Here is a 12,574-nt window from a genome sequence, read left to right as displayed (position 1 = left end):
TTCTTTGAACTTTAAATCACAAGGGAAAACGAGAATATGAATGTGGACTTTAATATCTTTGTACTTTAATTTAATCACTGAACTTTAATTTTTTTCCAAGAAAATTCACGATGAGAAGTAGTTTATATTCAAATGTGGGACGTCTTCTAATTGGTATTTCATTGCTGAAATCTTTTAATGTTGTCACTGAATTTCATTGTAGAAATATAAGAATCTATAACAATGGGTACAAACTCTAATTCTTTCGGATGAATTGAGATGTATGGTCACTCCAGAAAAATCAGGCAATGCAGGAGGACATAATTAGGGAAGAATGATGGAATGGGGAATAGACCAGGCCTGCAGAAGATTTAATCACTTAGAATCTCTTATCCACACAAGAATTGTCTGGCATAAATTCAGACTTCTCTAGCAATGGTTCCTGAAGGATCTCCCAGAGAGCAAATGGGAGACAGTGGAAAATCCATCTGGAAAATCAGAAGCAATAGAAGGAATTGCTGGTGGAGGACACTCAGTGGAGGGTTGGTTGCTCACCTGACGGGCAACCGAAAGAGCCCAGAAATTGTTAACTATGAGGAAACAAAGGTCTGTGCCATTCTTGGCTCTGGATGAGTGCATGGTGACGGGGAACAGGACGTTCAACCTGGATTTGGGGGTCTTCGCTCCAAGAACACCACCTTCCTGTCCACACACTGTGTTTATTTAGCAGGCTATTTTTTATTGGATATGTGTGTTGCTTCTTGTCTGTAGCTCCTATAAGACAATGACCATTATCTTTTCTATATCAGAGAGGGGAGGAGTCTGAAAAGGAACAATGCTTATGTCTAGCGTATGTGAGGGGATAGTGAGGAGTGGTAGGGTTCACAGTAAGAGGGTAGGTCTAAGAGAACAAGGAGAGGCTCACAGGCTCACCAACACCAACACAAAGGGTAGCTGCTTACTGCTCAGAATACTAACAGCCCAAGGCCTCTGGGGAGACATCCTAACTAATTCTTTCTTAAATCTCAGCGTCCCTTGTTTTCAGTCCTGAATTGTCACCGAGCAGCTGGTGTGGGCACAGCCCGTGGGCCCAGGTAGCATCATCCCTCTCTTTCCTTTGAGCAGAGCTGTCAACTGAGTCTATATTTAGCACCTTAAGTAGCTCTGTCAGTGTATGGAGGGACTCTAAGCTCCCTCAGCTCCCTTACATCACCTTCACATCTCAAACAACGAGAGCTAGAGCAATGGCTCAATAACCACAACAAGTGAGCTTGCTGGATTTGGTTTGCTTTCTGCCCAAGGAGTCTTCAGAGTCTTCCTTGATGCTTAGCCCACATCAAGGAAGATTTGGAGCCTTTCAAAGGGTCTGCGAAGGGGCAGGCATTTGCACAGCAATAAGCTCTTACCGGCCCTTTTCATTTTCATCCTTTTATGAGAAGTTTTTTTTTTTTTATTCTGGTGGAATTTTCCACAAGTTATATTGCATGTCATAGAAAAACAGATTAAGTTCAGAGGCAAATTGAAGCCTCTCTTTTCCAGCTACATATTTGTGTGAGTCATGATTCTCTTTATATATTTCCATCAAAATAACATATTACAACAGATTGAATGCAAAAGTATGAGAATCCAGCTGTCATCTATTAAGCTAAACTTAAAGAGATTTGCAGAAAGTTAAAACATGTTACGCTTCTCACAAAATATTTTTTTGAAAATGAAATTGCTTTTCATATAAGGCCAGGTTGTCAATATAGAAGTCTGTTTTAGTTGTAAATAATTTATAAATATTAATCTCCCCCACAATTTTCAGTTTTAGTAAAGTAACACATATAGCCCACATAAACAAAAATGGTGGTTCGTTTGGTATTCTGAGGTTCTAAAACTTGAGAATGAGTGACTTAGAAGGTTTTGATGCAGAAACCCCTTTCCATTCTGTGATAGACCCTTCAGAAGGTTGCTTTTGAACACTATTTCGATGTTCCCAGCTATTGCACAAGCACACAGCCATATATCCCAGTTTAATTGTCTTTGAAATATCTACATATGTGCAAAAAAAACCCTTTAGATTAAGGTCTACCTTCCGGGAAAAATACATTAGGGAGGACCTTGCTCAGACTAGGCAGCTACATTATCCCTGGACCACATCCCTATCTCTCCACAAAGTGCACTTTTGCCTACAGGTATCTGGAGCGTTGTAGGAGGTGTGACACTGAACTCTTAGAAGAGCACATTCATGGTTGGTATATACAAGGAAACCCTGTGCTTGTGAGCAGCTTGCAGTGAGGTGCCTGGGCTCTAACACCAGGACACTTTGATGAGGACCAGCCCACTGAGGAGATGTTGGCAAAATATAATTCATCTGGGCTAGATGGTATAATCATAGATGTATATACTGTAGCCCAAACCCAATGAACTAAAACATTGTGACTGGAATCCAGGAATCTTCATGCTTTCAACTTCCATAATGATTTTTGAAGCATCAGAATTGGGATTTTTAGATCAGCTTTAAAAGTTTGACAATTAGTTCTGGGCATGCTATAGTTGTGATCTGCAGCAAATATTAATCCCTGCTACATACTGCAGGCTTGGACTACCTATTAATTCTCTGGGATTAGGGAGACTCTATTGTAGTAGGAATTACATATTCTATCATTACATATTTCTACACACAAGCAGTGCTTTATTTACAAGTTGTAAGCCTAGATTGGGCAGGTTTTGAAGTTATTCTAGCTTACATTCCTTGTTTCTGTTTCTCCTGGTTACATGCTCATAGACCATCTCCTCTTATGGTAGCCTCTTACCCCCTTTGTCTCCTTTTCCTTGCCTCTTTTGGTCTTTCCTCAAATGCCTCGCTCTATCCTCAGTTCTCACCTTTCTCTCCCTACTGCCAATCCCAGACTTTAGCCTTTTATTAACCAATTAACTTTGGAACAAGGTTTACATAGCATCACTTGGTGTACAGAAGGGTTTTCTCTCTAGGAGGCAACCAGATCTTGGGGGCCATGATTTAGCATTGAATACAAAGCAGCCCCAGACCAACCCCAACTCTATGTCTAGACTTCCCTATTTACACAGAACCCCATCCTTGGGGTATTTTGTGCTTCCTTTTGCTCAGGGGCACCATGTCAATAGGTCTATGATGTACCTGCCCCACTCTCAGGCTGAGGAAGTATAGGTAAATGGGAATAAGGAAGAGAGACCCTTTGGCTAGGATGAACAGGACTGTCCAGGACCAAAACCCACACAGCTATAGGCCCCCGTACAGGGAAGAAAGAGAACAGAAGGTGGGTATTGATTTCTTCTGAACTGACTCACTGGTCTTGGTGGAGGATCCTGGTTGCTTCTGTCAACATTGGAAAGTGTTGGCATCAGCATTCATAAACTCAGTGAAAGTGACTAATGACTAACGATGTCTCTATGTGCAGAAAAAGTCTTGTGGCCATCATCCTGTTTTCCATGAGTACCTGAGACCCACTTGACCATTTCCCTCTCGTCATTTAACTCTAATATAACATATAACCCCCACTGGCTTTCCTCCTATGTGCCCAATCCTCATTCAGATCCCTCCACTTCTCACATGGAATTTTAATTCAGATTCATATAAATGTGTCTTTGTGTGAGTGTGCACTCGTGTATGTATGTGTAGGCCAGAGTCCACATCTGTGTCTTCCTTGACTACTATCTACCTTAGTTTTCTCTCTCATTTATGTCAGTTGGTGAGTAATCTCCAAGCCTTCTGTTTCTGCTAAATCACTGGTGGGATTACTGGCATGCAACATCATGACCAGCTTTTTAGGTAGATACTAAGGAAGTTACAAGTTCTAATGTTTGTAGTGAAAATGTAACTGCTACACATTAGCTTGAAAAACAATGATTGCTCTTGACAGTAGAGTATCCTACCCATATCAAACCCCAATTTAATCCTTCCCATTCCGCTATTCCTGTCATCCTTTTAGGCCACTGTGTCCTGTCTTCCTGCCTTTGAAAGCCACAGCACCTTAAAAATTCTTAGACCTCTGTGGGTATTTTAAAAAAAAGAAGAAAACCAGAAATATGCAAAGTTTCTTTTTTTCTATCAGCCCTATCCATTCACCTTTTCATTTCTCTACCATTTCCATTTTCCCATTGAGAGATGACAAAACCAGGAAATCCACAATTTTTTGATCTTTTTTATTGTTTAAATTTCAAAAAAGGTCCCCCCTTCCCCCCTTACAAAGCTGCTTCCATCTCCTCTCCTTTGTCTCTAAGAGGTGCACATTTTCATCCATAGCATCCCTTGGGGCATATTCATCCACATATGCCATACAAAGATAGACATACCCATGAGTTAAACCCCAATTTTTTTCCATTTTCTGTTATCCTTTTAGTACTGTGTCCTGTCTTCCTGGTTGACCTCTGAATTTAGAAAACCAGAAATATACAATGTTTCTCTTTCACTGTACTCAGCTCTATCCAAATATGGATGAGCACATTTTTCATCCATACATCATATTCAATAGACAACTGAGTTATTTCTATTTTCAGGTGGTTGTGAATAGAGAGGCAGCAAATATGGATGAGCAGGTACCTCTATAATAGGGTACAGAGCCCAAGAGAATACATAGCTGGATTGTGTGATGTGTCTAGAGTTTTTGAAGGAACTTCAACACTGATTTCCAGTGGGCACCGGTTTCCTGGCTGTACCAGTTGGCACTCCCACCAACAGTGAATACAAAGTCCTCCTTCCCCACACTCGGAACATAATCTGTTGTCATTTAGTTTTGTAGATCTTATCCAACTTAAACAGGGTCAGGTGAAAACTAAAAGCAGTTTTAATTTTCATTTCTCTGATGGCTAAAGGTGTTGGATATCCAAAAAAGAGGTTTCTTATTTATTTATATTTTATTTTGAGGACTCTCTATTTAATTCTATGCCCCAATCTTTAACTGGGTTGCTTGTTTTTTGATGTTTAGAATCAAATTCTTTGTGTAGTCTAGATAACTCTGTCAGACATACAGTTGGTAAAGATGTTTCCTCAGGTGGGATTCTGAATCCTTCCTGGAATGACAGTTTCCTTACCTGTACAGAAGCTTTCTAATTTCATGAAGTATAATGGATTTTTTGTTGGTCTTGATGTCTATGCCAGCTGGTTCCCATGAAAAGTCCTATTTTGTATCAATGAATTTAAGTTTATCCCCTAGTATATTTTCCTTTCTTTTCTTTTTTCTTTTTAATAAGATTCAGGGTATTGAAGGTCTTTATCCATTTGGGATAACTTTATGCAGGGCAAGAGATATGGATGTGGTTTCGTTCTTCTATATGTAGCAATTCAGTTTGACTAGCACCATTTGTTGAAGAAGTCTTTCCTCAAATGTATATTGGTGGCCACTTTGTAAGAAAGTTAAGTGACTCTCGAAGTGTGGGCTTATGTGTGTGGCTTCAATTCTACTCTATTAATCAATGTGTCTGTTTTTATGCCAGCACCATGCTGTTTTTATTACTAGAACTCTATAGTATAATTTGAAATCTGGGAAGACTGTTGACACCTCTAGTTATTATTTTTTTTAAAAATGTATATGATTGTTCTGGAGAGTTTGATATTTTGTATTTCTATATAAAATTTTAGATTATCGTTTCAACTTCTGTGCAACATTGTACTGGGATTTTAATATGGATTGTATTGAACCTGTAGATTTTTTGGTAAAATGGCCATTTTTTACAACATTCATCCTACTGATCCATGAGGAAGGGGCCTTTCCATCATATTATGATGTCTTCTTCACTTTATTTTTTTAGTGTATTAAGGTTTTCACTGTACAAGGTTTTCTCTTCTTTGGTAGAGTTGCTTTAAGATATTTTCTTATTTTTCTGAGGAGATTCTGAGTGTTTCCTCCATTTCCTTCCCACTGTGTTTATTTTTCTATGCATTGTATATGAAGGCTATGAATTTTCTGTTAGTTCTGTATCCTGCTACTTTGCTAGTTGTATTTATTATTTGCATGGATTAGATTTCTGTTGGAGTTGTCAGGGTTTTTAATGTAAAAAAAAACATAGCTTATGTGAATAAAGGCATTTTTGAATTCTTCCTTTTTTGGTTTGTAGCCCTTTAACCTTTTTACTTTCTTGTGGTATTGCTCTAGTTAAAAGACTTGGAGCACTATACTGAACATCTCTGCTAAATCTTATTTTAGTGTGAATACTTCGAGTTTTTTTTTCTATTATGATGGTGGTAACAGTGGGCTTCCTCCTGTATATTATCTTTAATATGTTGAGATATAGCCCCTATTTCCTGATTTTTTTCCCTCCAGTATATTGTCATCCAGGAGTGTTTTGTTTTCCATGGATTTATGTACTTTCCTTTTTTGGTTATTTTTATTTATAAATTTTATACAATATATTTTGGTAATATTTTTCCTTTTTCAAGCTCCTCCTCCATCCTTACCCACTAACTTTATGTTTTTTCTGTCCATTTCAATAATCCTCCTAAAAAGCAAATGAACAAACCCAGCAAGACTAAAAAATATCAAAATAAAACAAAGAAAAAAATTAAATCAAAACAAAACAAAACAAAAAACCATGGAGTCCTTTCTGTGTTGGCCAAATGCTCCTGGGTATGGAGCATGTCCAGTGACATTTAATTGGATAAAGCCAGTTTTCCCTTTCCCAGCAGGCATCAACTGCAAATAGCCTCTTGGAGGGTTCTTGGTGTAGGCATGGTACTTTTTGTCCACTTTTCCTTGTCAGTGCTAGAGCTTTCTCTGGTTTTGAACATGTTCAGGTCTTACGCATGCTGTTACAGTCTCTGTGAATTCATGTACAATAGAATATTATTCAGCCCTTATAAAAAGGAAACCAGATTTGCGGGAACATGGATGGAGCTAGAAATAATCATCCTGAGTGACAAATATTGCATGCTTTCTCTTATGTATGTGTTAGCTTTTAAACTTTAGATATATGTATTTCAATCTGAATGCCCAAAGGGGTTGAGTAGCTAGAAAAGAACCAGGGAAAGGAGGAACGGAAATGGGATGGGTCTTCTACCATAGAGTTAAAGGGGAAACTAGACTTTGTACACTTTCTGTGACTTTTATTATTATTGACATCCCTCTTTATTTGATTATGATCAGGTAGAATGCAGAATATATGTTTAATTTTTCTATATTTGTTGAGAGTTTCTTTATGTCTTGGTATGTGGCTTATTTTGGAGAAGGTCCCATGGACTCTTGAGAAGAACATGTACTCTTTAGTGTTTGGGTGGAATGTTCTATAGATAGCTGTCCAATTTATTCAATTTATGAGGTCATGTAACTCAAGAGTCTTCATTAATTTTTTTCTGGATGGCTTGCCTAATGGTGAGAGTAGGGTATTACCACTATATTGGGTTCTAAATCTGATATGATGGTATTGCTTTTTTTGAAAGTTAGTACTTTTCTGTCTGATGAATATAAATTTGAAATTGTAATATCTTTTTGGTGGGCTTTTCCTTTAATGAGTATTTAGATATCCCTTCTGATTATTATGGGTTGAAGTCGTGTGTGTGTGTGTGTGTGTGTGTGTGTGTGTGTGTGTGTGTGTGTGTGTGTGTGTGATATTAGAATACCTATACTTGCTTATTTCTTAGATCCACTTGCTTAGAACAGTGTTTTCATTCTTTAACCCTAAGGTGATCTCTATCTTAATCTTAAGGTGTTTCTTGGAGGCCACAAAAGGATGGATTCTGTTTTATGATATAGCTGTGTCTCTTTATTAGGGAGATAAGAGCATTTATATTAAGGATCATTGCTGAGCATGTATACTGACTCCTGTTGCTTTTGCGGTACTTTACTGGCCCTCTTTTTCTTCAGTGTTCCAGAGTCATTAATTTGTTTCTTGTGAATCTTGAGTATACTATCTATCCTTCTCTTTAGACATTCTAGCGTCCCCTGGCTTAGAAATCATAAATTCCTTGAATCTAATTTTATCCTCAAAGTGTTTCCTTTCCTGTTTGATCATCACAGATAGGTTTTCTGAGTATAGTAGTCTAGACTCTTATCTGTGATTTTCATATCTCATAGAACAGTGGTTCTCAGCGTGGGTCACAACCCTTTGGGAGTGGGTCAAACAAGCCTTTCACAGGGGTTGCACAGCAGATATACTGAGTACCAGATATTTCCATGATAATTCATACAGTAGCAAAATTAGAATTATGAAACAGCAATGAAAATGATTTTATGGTTGGGAGTCACCACAACACGAGGAACTGTGCTTAAAGGTCACGGCTTGGGAAGGTTGAGAACCACAGGGGTAGAACCTGTGCCTCAGGTTTTCAGACTTTCATCTTATTCAGAAAATCAGCTATTGTTCTGATGGCTCTGCCTTTGTGATCGACATGATCTTCTTGCCTTGGACCTTTCAATATCTTTCCTTTCTTCCTTATATTTAGTGTGTTGACTGGTATAATGATGTGCAGTGTTTCTCTTTTGATTTTACTTGGTGTTCTATGTGCCTCTTGAAACTTGATTGAGTGTCTTTCCTTAGATTTGGATGTTTTCTTCTGTGACTTTGTTGTGCTTTTGAGCTAGAACTTTTCTATATTTTTAATTAGGCTTGCATTTTTAGAGCACTTTAGAGTTCTTGAACTCTGAACATTTGGAGTAGGATTATCTGCTCTTTCCTTCAATTTCATGGTCTAATTCATGTACTTTTTCTTCCAGACCCGATAGTCTGTCTTCTACTTGTCCAGTCTATTAGTGAGGTGTTCTTCTAATTTTTTATTTAAATTTCTGACTTTTTATTTAGAATTTTATTTCATTTTGGCCTTTATTTAGAGATAGATCTATCTTTTTCTTCTAAATTCTTTCTCGTTTTGTTTTGTTGCCTTGAATTGTTTTCATTCAACTGTTGTGTTTTGCTGTATTCATTCTGGCATTTGCTCATCGTCCGCTGACTTTGATGATCATGTTTATTCTTGCTATTTTGAAATCACTGTCTTATATAACCTGAAAGTCACTTTCTCTAGAAACAATACTCTGACAGCACTGTGTTTTGGTGGAGACCTATTGTCTTCATTATTCATGCTTTGGAGGTTAGATGTCAGCATCTGATGTTATGTTGGTGGTAGTGCATCTTTGCTAAGTTGGTGTTCAGATCTGTTTTCTGTTAGCCCCAGTTGTCAGTCTGGAGACCAGGAGAGTGGGTGTTGAACTTTAGTCTTACAGCAAGTCACTGTTGGTGTTTGAATGGGTTATGAGAAGCAGTCCCACTCAGCTCCAGTCACACGAAGTTTCTAAGCCTATGAGCAGACCTTCTATAGAGCTGGACTAGTCTTACAACCGGTCTTCAGGAGTCTAGGGAAGATACTCTGGACTCTTTCAGGTAGTGGGAACCAATAGAGTTGGCAGTGTGATCTTAGGATCTCTATCTTGAGAGGAACAGTTGGAGACTGAGCTAAGTTTTTCAGTGGAGTTGCTGGTGTGAGTCTAGGCTCCATACATAGAGAGTAGAGGCTGAAGGTAGAATATATGGGGCACTCTAGCAGGCTGCAAGGGGAGATTGGGTAGACACTGTGAGTTTTGGGTTCTGATTTAGAGTGGGTAAGTGGAAGATTGGATGGATGGAGTTGGTCCTATGAGTCAGCACCTCTGTTTGGAGAATAGTAGCTTTCAGCCATGCAATGGTTATGGTTAGGAAGGTCAGTAGTGTAGGGTTCCAGCCTAGAGATGGTGCCCATGTTGGTGGTGTTAGTCTGTGGTCTCTACCTGAAAAGAAAGGGATGGAAAGATAACCTGAAGACAGGCACAGCATATGTGGTCCTCAGGCAAGCGGAAGGGGTAGATGGTATATCCAGCATATTCTTGAGTTTTGCCTGCTTATAATTATTGGAATTAAGTGAGATAAAATTCTTAATATAGTTGTATAGTTTGTATCCCATTTTTTCCTCTTTCTGGTACCATTCAACGCATACATCCTGAGACTGTTTTTTTTTTTTTTTTTATTATTATTTCTTGAGTATATACATTTCGGTGTTATTCCTTTCCGGTTCCGGGCAAACATCCCTCCCCTTCCCTTCCTTATGGGTGTTCCACTCCCCACCCTCCCCCCAATGCCGCCCTACCCCCACAGTCTACGTTCACTGGGGGTTCAGTCTTAGCAGGACCCAGGGCTTCCCCTTCCACTGGTGATCTTACTAGGATATTCATTGCTACCTATGAGGTCAGAGTCCAGGGTCAGTCCATGTATAGTCTTTAGGTAGTGGCTTAGTTCCTGGAAGCTCTGGTTGCTTGTCATTGTTGTTCATATGGGGTCTAGAGCCCCTTCAAGCTCTTCCAGTTCTTTCTCTGATTCCTTCAACGGGGGTCCTATTCTCAGTTCAGTGGTTTGCTGCTGGCATTTGCCTCTGTATTTGCTGTATTCTGGCTGTGTCTCTCAGGAGCGATCTACACTTCTGCACTTCTTTGCTTCATCCATCTTGTCTAATTGGGTGGCTGTATATGTATGGGCCACATGTGGGGCAGGCTCTGATTGGGTGTCCCTTCAGTATCTGTTTTAATCTTTGCTCTCTCTTCCTGCCAAGGGTATTCTTGTTCCCCTTTTAAAGAAGGAGTTTAATTCATTTTGATCATCCGTCTTGAGTTTCATTTGTTCTAGGCATCTAGGGTAATTCAAGCATTTGGGCTAATAGCCACTTATCAATGAGTGCATACCATGTATGTCTTTCTGTGATTGGGTTAGCTCACTGAGACTGTGTTTTTAAAAGCAGAGAAATTCAGAATTATTTTTCATCTAATCCAACTAAAACACATACCATTCTGAGGCATCTCTGGTTGGCTCTGCCTATGTTAGCTGTGATTTTTGTTTGCCTGTGAGAATCAAGTATGGTAGCTTTCTTTGAGTTGACATTTCCATGGCCTCATCTTTTTATTTTCAAATTTGTTAACTCTTGTTTTAGGCATTTTATTTTATTTTATATTTAATTTTACAAAAAACAGACAATAGCATTAAATAAACCTCTGGTATGACAGATTTTTAATTACTAATTGGAACATTGACTTTCATTTATTGTAATAGCTCAATTTTGGTGAAAAATTCATCATTGTCTTATGTTTTTTCTACCTGTCTCAGCTGTTCTATAATTCTCTTCCTCTTGTCTTCTTTCACATTGTTTTAAAAAGTCACCTAACAGATAATGCTGAGCTAAATGTCAAAGCTTTAGAAGTGAGAATCTGATTTCCAGTATTCATTGTAGCCAAGATGTAGAATCAAATGATGTGCTCATTGATGTATAGATGTATAAAGATGATTTAGTTCCCTTAGTGCAAAATGGATGAAATCCTATTATTGGCAACAACATGGGGGAACCTAAAAACTACTGGTTTAAGTGAAACAAGCCAGGTATATAGAAACAAATGTCTCAGGATCTCACCTGGAAAAGAAAATCATGGCCTGCAAGGCTAAGGCGATGAGGTGGGGAACAGAAAGAGAGAGAGAGAGAGAGAGAGAGAGAGAGAGAGAGAGAGAGAGAGAGAGAGAGAGAAACAGAGGGAAGTGGTCTCCCCACTATCTTCCTCCTGCTTTCTCTTTCAGACAGGGCTGACCTCCAGATCTGTGTAGATGAGGATGGCCTTGTCCTGATCCCCCTATCTCTGTCTCCCAAGTGCTGGGTTTGCAGGTGTGTGTCACCATATCCAGAATTACCCTTTTCTAGTCTGGAAGTTGCATATTATTTCTATTCTTCTAGCAATTATCTTGAAAGCTTTGTGTACATTCTGGACATATCAATGCCTAATTCCAATCTGCATTCTATGTTCGTTTAATGTAATTCAGTGAACTTGAAACACTTCTACTACATTCAATCACCTTTAGATTCATATGCAGTTATGTTAGCAACTTTGAGTTACCCCCATTCTCCCGCCCCACTTCCGTGACCTTTCCTGGGAGTCTCTGAGCAGACTCCCACTCATTTAAACATTCTATAAGGGTGGAATTGCACATTTAAAATGTTAACTGGTCCAGCCCTGTTGTGGATAATGAATTCTTAAATGAGGCATGACTGTTTCATAGTTCTCCAAGAAAGGAAGTTGGCAGCTTGGTAAGGGCCATCTTCTTTTACAGGAATGGAGGCTGCCAGGTTGTAGGAACAGAGCTGCATATGCAATGAGCTGTACTCTGAAACGCAACAAAACACAAATCCAGACTCAGGCCATCAGACGTGTGGCTTCCCAAAAATGTCAGCCAACACTCAAGACTAGAATTGCTTTATTTCCTCATAAATATAGCATTTTGTTTTCCTGTTTCCTCATCAGATTAGTCACCACAATCTTTTTAAATCCATACAGTGAATGTGGAAGAGAGAGACAAGGACATTTCTGAATATTCCTATGCAGAGCTGTCTCTATGAAGCTGGAAAGAACGCATGAGGTGTATGTTGAATTAGTTCAAAAGTACATTATTCTCATAATTATGGCAGTGGAAAGTCATTAAAAAGGTATTAGTGTTTTGACGAAGGGGTGGAGTGGCCTGTGGGAGCTGTTGCTTGATGAAATTAAATCTCAATTAAATTCTGTGGTAAATATGGCCTGAAAGGAGAGGATCTTTCGCCATTCACATTGAATTTAGTTCAATACAGCAGAGATATTTTCTG

Source organism: Rattus rattus, chromosome 8, assembly GCF_011064425.1.
Source record: "Rattus rattus isolate New Zealand chromosome 8, Rrattus_CSIRO_v1, whole genome shotgun sequence".
In the NCBI taxonomy this organism is placed as follows: Eukaryota; Metazoa; Chordata; class Mammalia; order Rodentia; family Muridae; genus Rattus; species Rattus rattus.
The sequence above is the reverse complement of the archived record's forward strand: the minus strand, read 5'-3'. Positions refer to the sequence as shown.